The sequence below is a fragment of the Chrysochloris asiatica genome, unplaced genomic scaffold (genome assembly GCF_000296735.1).
Source record: "Chrysochloris asiatica unplaced genomic scaffold, ChrAsi1.0 scaffold00118, whole genome shotgun sequence".
NCBI classification, from domain to species: Eukaryota; Metazoa; Chordata; class Mammalia; order Afrosoricida; family Chrysochloridae; genus Chrysochloris; species Chrysochloris asiatica.
The window spans coordinates 843,058-852,060 of record NW_006408636.1 but is presented as its reverse complement, the minus strand read 5'-3'; the positions used below and the strand labels follow the sequence as shown (position 1 = coordinate 852,060).

Below are 9,003 nucleotides of genomic sequence, written 5' to 3'. Positions count from 1 at the left end.
AGTTTACAGGGCAGATTATCAGTTTTACATTCCATAAATCATATTTTGCTTCGTTGCAATGATTACAATCCCCTCCATGTACCATCACTCAACAGTATTTACCTCTATTCCCCCCACCCCCTTTTTAAAAGGTTTTTATTATGGATTAAGTGAAAGTTTACAGGGCAGATCATCAGTTTTATAGTAAACAAATCATAAATCTTGTTTCATTGCAATGATTATAATCCCCTCCATGTACCACCAGTTAACAATATTTCTCACTATTCCCTTTAGCTCTTTTTTAAAACAAAAAACACTCAGGCATATATAATAATTTACTCCTCCAAAGGGCACATTCTGCAAATCTGCCTTCTGGCCACCAGCTCTTAGTCCCTCTTTTCCCCACTCCCCCTCTCCATGTCCCTATCTCTACCTCCATATCAGACATTGCTGCTTCTCTGGATAAAGTCCCGCATTCTGCTTGTGCTCTTCTCCCTTGATGGTCCTAGGGTCGTCTGTTTCAGAACTGTAAGATTAGCCACTCCCCTGTTTTTGTTACAAAACTTCTACCTTTACAGTTGTGACAGTTGCAATTAATTATATAACAATTACTCACCACTGAATCATAGGAATCTTATGCCCATCTCTTTTCACCAGACTCATCTAGACAAGATGAAAACTATTCAGTGGGAACTCTTTCTTCCTTCACACACTCTTAAACTAAACTCCGTCATGAAACCTTGTAAGCCAGTCACTTTGTGCCTTTATAGCCCTCCTCCCCCTATTTAAGGTAGCCAATGTCTAAGTTGCCCATCCCTATCTACCCTGTGTACAGAAGGGATAGCATTGATACTTGATGTGAAGACTCCTTCCCTCACTATTGTTATTTAGAGTTACTACCTCCATGAGTATAGGTCAAGTTCATCAAATTGTAGCAATTACCCTTGTTTATTATTTTTTTTAATCTTTCTCTAGTCGAGTTCTGATTATCAAGCCATTGAGACTAGGTTAAATGGGTACTATACGCAAGTTTAGGTTTTCTTATGCATCTCCTCTCATTTCATATCTGCTGGATGCTTCACTCTCAGATCTAGCCCTCTGTCTTTGTCCATGAGCTCAGGTGTCCCCAGGTCTCACCACACTTTGGACCAACTATCTCTTCCTCGTCTCTCTCTCATCTCCATGTCAACAGGAGTCAACAGACTGTGGTTGAACCGAATCTATTTCTGCATTTCTGCCTTTCCTCCTCTTCCACACACCAGTAGACCAATGTGGTCGCCAGCAAGCTTACATGCCTGCTCATGTGTTCCCTTTGAGTTTCAGGCTTAGAGGGGAGTTCGTCCTGAATAATCTTGATTGCTTGACTTGATGGCTTCCTGGTGAACAGCTTGCTTGTTCTTGTGGTAGCCAGTCATGCTGACTTTTTTTTTTTTTGGGGGGGGGGGGGAGGGGGTTTCCTGATGGTCTTTCTTTGAAGATGTATCTTCTGTCACTCTAGCTGTTCCAGGCTGGTCTACTTGTCTTTGCTAGTGAGAATGTCCCACTTCAGAAGGTTCTGGAGGGATTCAGGATTCCACCTAAAGTCCTATACTCTGCAAAGGCTCCACAAGATGCTTATTTCACTGGGAAAGCTCTAGAACCCCTTTTAGGTATTCTAATTAGTTATAGGCTAAAGACTGGCATACAAGTTTTCTGTAATCATGTTTCCCAACATTCCTTTCTATCCCACTTAAGTGTCTATTTTACAATACTGGCAAAGGAAACTGATATTCATAAAACATTCAAGCATATTAGTATTCTTTCCCCTCTTCAAACTATTCCTAGATCCCTGTAAAACATAGCCCTGTTGTTCCAAGATTAAGTATGCATCACTATTTACCTCTGTCCCATGTTCGCCATGCAAACCTGTCTCAGTGTTCCCCTATCTATCTTGTTCTTCCACCTCCTCCCCCTTATTGCATTGCCCTCCCCAACACCCAAACTAAAACCTCTACTTCAAGCCCACCTTTGTGGTTACCTTATATCCCATTAGCTTTTCTCTCAATTTAAGGCAGTCTATTTTATCCTGTAATCTACCTGACCTTATCACCACCTGGCTCTCTGCTCCTCCGTGTTTACCTTCTTTCACATTGTAGTTGTTTTGACCATAGACTGATCTCCCAGATCCTCTGTTTTTATAATTTTATTCTGTTCTCAACTCTTCCATTTGTTGATTGAGTTCATGGTGATGATGCCATGCATGTCAATCTCTGGTTATTGTTTGTTCTTAGTGCACAGATCTCCCTTTAGGATATTTTTCATCAAAGGGTTTGCTTTGGCATAATCCCTTAGCTTCTGTTTATCCTGGAATGTTTTTATTACACCATCATATTTGATTGACAGCTTCACTGGATAGAGGATTCTTGATTGGCAGTTTTTTCTTTTTGTTTTTCCTATTTCAGGGTTTTATATATGTCTCCTCATTGCCTTCTTGCCTGCATGGTTTCTGCTGAGAGATCTGAGCTTAATCTGATTTGCTTTATACTATTAGATTTATATTTTTAAAAATAAGGAAATAATCCTAGGATTGGCAAAGGTTTTGAGTAAAGCACAAGATGATACTTATTTCACTCTTTCTAGTCATTTAGTCTGTGTATAATGATTCAACTCTTCTGAAAGTATCAAGAAGCAATACTTAAAGAAACGGGTATGACTGTTACAAAAAAAACTTTATTTATCAAAACAGGCTGTTGTTGCATGTTGCTATCCATGAATTTTAAAGTATAGAACAATTTGTAAAATGTTTAATTTTTACAAATACATCCACCCCTCACTTATCAAAAACCAAGTCTTTATGTGAATATCAGTATTACTTAAAAATGGAGGATGACTATGTCATTACACAACAAATTAAATCATACATAATTGTCAAACTACTGAGAATACTACCCTAGCCAGCTTGAAACATAGCCTTAACTATCACAACCAGTATTATTCTTGCTTTATACCTTGACATTCATTATTGCCAGTGTGTGTTTTTAATGCACAGAAGTTTGATAAGAGAGTTATTATATTATTTCATAAATGTATAGTGTGAATGACAAAACTGTGGATAAGTGAGGAGTGGGTCTTGCTCAAAAATCAAGTAGGTTCTTGAACAGGCTATTCACAGTCATGCAGTTGCTGAAGATTAGGCCAGAAAAGCCTACCAACTATGGTTTTCCACTGAGGCCTTAAAGTACAGCATGAAGACAGCATCTACAGATCTATCCACTGTGCCACTGGACAGTGAAGTCAAGGCCATTAAAGTCATCTGTTCTAATAAAGAATTTCCCCAGGTTATAACCATAGCTATACATCCAGAGTCCCGGACCTGTGGAGGGTACAGTGAAGAAACCCTTAGAGCCCATTTCTAAGCTGTCCAAAAACTGGCCTGAAGGGTATCAATGATCAATGAAACCAGAAATAGCTTTTGCCTTTTATACCTGTCACCCTGAAGCAGCTGAAGCCACCACCAAAGCACTACCCTGAGTATATAAGCACATTTAAGTTATTGTCATATATCTCCTATTGCTTTGAGCATGAAAATCTGAAGGTTGCAGTAAAGTTTGTCAATCAACTTAAAAGTAAGTCAAGACAAGTGGCACAGAACTGGTTGCATGAAGCCCAAAATGACCCCAGAAACAAAACAAATAGTGGAGATCCTGATCTTATATGCCATTGCTGTAGGTATAGGAACCACTCAAGTGCAGCAACAGTAAGGTCTAGGAAAATTTACTGTCAAGTCCTATTTCACCTCAAGGGAAATCAAGAGGGATATGTATACGAGGGATGTGCAGCAAGGGCCCCAGAACTGTCTAGAAAGGATAACGTGCTGTCATGGTAGTGGGTTCCAAGAGTGCTTTCTTAGACTTCTGGTTTGCCCCTGCAGCCAGGCACCACTGGTGAGAGGGGCTCCAGGTTCGGGGGAGGAGAACTTGCGGGGAAACATTACAGTGGGTTGAAGCCACACTCTTACAGCCACCAAAAGTCTCAGTACTTCAGAACCTTAAACTCGCTTTTTTGAGAGATCACCATACTGACTTGTGTACGGCTACAGCCCCGGCTCTTTTGGGCTTGGGGGGAGGAGCTGGAACCAGCTCAAGCGGACCCTCCAGTGGCGGGGAGCCTCGAAGAGGGAGAGCCACTGGAGACGGGGGAAGTAGAGGACGGGGGACATATGCCCTGAAGTGGGATTTCGGTGCAGACAGTTGGCAGAGAAAAGTTAGTTTAAAAAAACAAACAAGCAGGAAAAGAGGAAAGGTGACGACCATCTGACGTCATCAGGTGCAGACTGTGCCCACCCCGACGAGCTGCCTTGGTCCAAGCCCGCTGCCGCCCCTCCCCCACCCAGCTGAGCAGTTCACATTCGGTTCACAGGTCACGCTGCCATGCTGCAAGCAGCCCCTCCCCCGTTCGTGTTCGCAGGCCCCGCTGCTGCACAGCGAGCATCCCCTCCCCCACCCAGCTGAGCCGTTTGCGTTCTCAGACCCCACTGCCGCGCGGCCTAACAGCCTCTACCCCTGCCAAGCTGAGCAATTTGCATTCCCAGCGTGGCTCTGAGGGTTGCGGCGACATTACGGAGCCTTTTGAACTGTAGGGTCACAGGTTCAAGCTCACCAGCTGCACCTCGGGAACCCTATCTGGGTTGCCCCCCTTTCATTTACTTTTATTTAAAAAATTATTTTTATTTCTTTAATTTATTTTTTATTTTTTTTTAGCTGATTTAGTAGGAGTCCCAGCGTGGCTTTGAGGGCTGGGGCGCCACTACAGAGCCTTTTGAACTGCAGGGTCAGTGGTTCAAGCTCACCAGCTGCTCCTCAGGAACCCTATCTGGGTCTCCCCCCCTTTTTTTAATTTTTATTTTAATTATTTATTTATTATTTTTAGCTGGCTTAGCAGGAGCCCCAGCGAGGCTCTGAGGGATGGGGCGCCACTACAGAGCCTTTTGAACTGCAGAGTCGAGGGTTCAAACTCACCAACCGCTCCTCAGAAACCCTACACAGGGTCCTTATGGGTCGCAATAGACTCGACAGCACATAGCAACCAGGAGAGGAGGACAGAGTGACTGAAGAGAATTACGACCTTAAAGACATACCTACATTAAGCCACAGATTTCCCCATTATTATTATTGTTGGGTTTTCTGTTTGTTTTTTTCTCTCCTTCCTTTTTTCTTTCTTTCATTTTTCGTTTCTCCGTCTCTTTCTCCCCTGCCCCACTCCCTCTTTTTTGTGGGTGGAGAATACGATATTGACTCTTGTTTTGGCTGGTGCTACATCATTTTCTTCTGGTTTTGATTTATACTTTATTTTATTTTACATATATATCTTTTCTTTTTCCTTCTCTCTCTCGTCTCCCCCACCCTTTCCTTTTCTGTGATTAGAGGCTGCAGTAGTAAGCCTTGATTTCACTGGTCCTGCATTATTTTCTTCTGTATTTTATTTTTCCTTTTTATTTATTTTATTTTATTTTTCTCTTTTCCCTCTTCTTTCTTTTCTCTATTTTTCTTTTTTCCCTTTTATTCCCCTTTCTCCCATTTTTTGTTCTTTCTTTTGATTCCGACTTTATTTTTTACCCGGCTACTGTTGTTTGGCTGATACAAGCCTCCCTTCTGCTATTGGAGGACGCTTTGTCTCCCTATATTACAGGAGAAGAGTCAGCAACTGCTGCCAAATAGCCAAGCTGCATTCACACCATATAAAAAAACAAAACACAGGCAATAACCAATACCAACTACCAGATAACAAGGAAACAGGCAGCACCTGTAAAAGTTGCCCTGAGTCAAGCAATAAGCAGAGTGAAAAGGGAAGACCACACCCTGACCACATCTCACTGGAAGAAACCAGAAAGCACAAAAACAAACAAACAAACAAACAAAAATGCCAAAAGACATATTCGTTTAAATATTAGGGCCATGGATAAACATCAAACATGCCCAAGAAGCAAAAACAGATGACCATATCAGCACATGTCCAGAAAAAAAGATAAAATACCTGAGACAAATGACCCAGAAGAAGATCTGAACTACATTCTGGAAGGAGGGCAGGCCCTGGAAATGCCTGAGAAAGAATTCAGAAAAATGATTATAAAAGGTTTCAAAATACTTTACAATGGAGTTGAGAAAAATAAGGAAGAAGTTAGGAAAGTGCTACAAGAGCAATCAAACAAGATAGATACAGCATTGGAAATAATGCAAAGCATACAGAAAGAGGTACAAACAATCAAGAGCAAAATGGCACAAATAGAAAACACTCTGAAAGGGCAGAGGAGTTGAATAGATGAGATGGAAGGAAGAATCAGTGAGCTGGAAGACAAGTTTCTCAATACCAGGAAGATAGAAGAACAAACACACAAAAAAGATAAAAAATTTGGAGGAAGGTATAAGATTCATGTTGGACAACATGAAGAGGAATAACTTAAGAATTATCAGCATTCGAGAACAAGAAGAATCACACAAGTCCACAGAGGAAATAGTCGAAGAGCTACTGGAAGAAAATTTCTCCAACATCCTGAAAGGGGAAAAAATAAACATACAAGAAGCTGAACGAACTCCAAGAAGAGCAGAACTCAAAAGAAAATCACTAAGACATATCATAGTCAAACTCAACAAACTCAAAGATAAAGGTATGCTTCTGAAAGCAGCAAGAGAAAACAGAAGGGTCACATACAAAGCAAGCAAGTCAGATTAAGCTCAGATCTCTCAGCAGGAACCATGCAAGCGAGAAGCCAATGGGGAGACATACACAAAACCCTGGAGGGAAAAAACTGCCAACCAAGAATCCTTTATCCAGCAAAGCTATCAATCAAATATGATGGTGTAATAAAAACATTCCAGGATAAACAGAAGCTATGGGAATTTACCAAAGCCAATCCTGCACTACAAAACATCCTAACGGGAGTTCTGTGGACTTAGAACCAACAAGAAGAGGCAACAACCAGAGATTGACATATGTGGCAGCACCTCTCTGAATTAAGCCAACAGAAAGAAGAATCGGTAACAAAACAAAAATATAAGAACAAACACAGAGACTTTGGAAGGTCAGTCTATGACCAAAGCAAGTACAATGTAAAAGAAGGTAAACATAGAGGAAAAGAGATCCAGACAGGGAGAAAGTCAGGTCAATTACAGGATAAAATAGTCTGCAATAAATGGTCAGAAAAGCTAATGGACTATAAAGCAACCTCAATGAAAATTAACAATTCACAACATACCAAGAGAATGAAAACCCAGGAAGAATATGAAAACATTAAAACCATGAGGAAACTTACAAGAAAAGACACAAGAATCTCAAACACAACAAATAAAGACAAATAGAACAAAGAAGCAGCAACACCACAAAAACACAAATGTAATGACAGCAATTAATCAATACCTGTCGATAGTTACACTGAACGTAAATGGATTAAATGCACCTGTTAAGAGACAGAGGGTGACAGAATGGATAAGAAAACAAGATCCTTCAATATGCTGCCTGCAAGACACACATCTCATACACAGAGACAAAAACAGATTAAAAGTTAAAGGATGGAAAAAAAATATACCAAGCCAATTCCAATAAAAAACGAGCAGGAGTGGCAATACTAGTTTCAGATTAAATAAACTTTAAGGCAAAAACCAGCATAATAGATAAGGATGGACATTATATCATGATTAAAGGGACAATAGAACAAGATGAAATAACTATACTAAATATCTATGCTCCCAATGAAAGAGTGCCAAAATTTATAAAACAAACTCTTATAGACATGAAGAAAGAAATAGATGAATCTACAATAATAATGGGTTATTTTAATACTCCATTTTCATAAATGGATAGAACAACCAGAAAGGACTCGACAAAGACACAGAAGAAGTGAAAAACACACTCAGCCAACTGGACCTCATAAATGTGTACAGAGCATTCAACCCAACAACTGTACAATGCACATTCTTCTCAAGTGCACATGGAACATTCTCCAGAATAGACCATGTTTTAGGCCACAAAACAAATCTACATGAATTTACGAATATCAAAATACTACAAAGCATATTCTCAGATCACAAGGCTATCAAATTAGAAATCAACAATAGGAAGAACAAGGAAATCAAGACAAATACATGGAAACTGAATAACACCCTGCTGAAAAGCTACTGGGTAGTAGAAGAAATTAAATGTGAATTTGCAAAGTTTCTAGAAATAAATGAGAATGAAAACACAACATAACAAAATCTGTGGGACAAGGCGAAAGCGGTGCTGAGAGGATATTTTATTGCAATAAACGCACTCATCCAAAAAGAAGAAAGAAGTAAAATTAACACATTAACACAACATCTACAACAACTAGAAACAGACCAACAGAGGGAAACCACAGCCACCCAAAGAAAAGAAATAACAAAGATTAGAGCAGAAATAAATGAGATAGAAAACAGAAAAACTATACAAATAATCAACAGAACAAGAAGCTGGTTCTATGAAAAAAATAAAATAAAATAACAGACCATTGGCAAACCTAACAAAAGAAAAGAGGGAGAAGACACAAATAACACGCATTAGAAATCACATGGGTAATATCACAACGGAACCAAAGGAAATCAAAAGGATAATAACAAATTACTATGAAGAGTTGTACTCCAACAAATTTGAAAACTTAGAAGAGATGGATACATTTTTGGATAAACATGACCTACCTAAATTTACATACAGTGAAATAGAAAACTTGAACAGACCCACAATAAAAGAAGAAATCGACCAGGCCATCAAAAGACTCCCAACCAAAAAAAGTCCAGGCCCAGGCGGATTCACAGGTGAATTCTACCAAACATTCAGGGAAGAGCTGTCACTAATCCTATTCAGATTATTCCAGAATATAGAGAAGGATGGAAAACTTCCTAATACATTCTATGAATCAAGTATAACCCTCATACCAAAACCAGGGAAGGATGTTACTAAGAAAGAAAACTATAGACCAATATCCCTCATGAACACAGATGCAAAAATTCTCAACAAAATCCTAGCCAACAGAAT

General features: G+C 39.7%; 1 pseudogene; it reads left to right on the top strand.

The window, feature by feature from the left end:
* Nucleotides 1-3,719, top strand: part of LOC102813181 — a 30,528-nt pseudogene extending 26,809 nt beyond the window's left edge.
* Nucleotides 3,720-9,003: the final 5,284 nt, after the last annotated feature.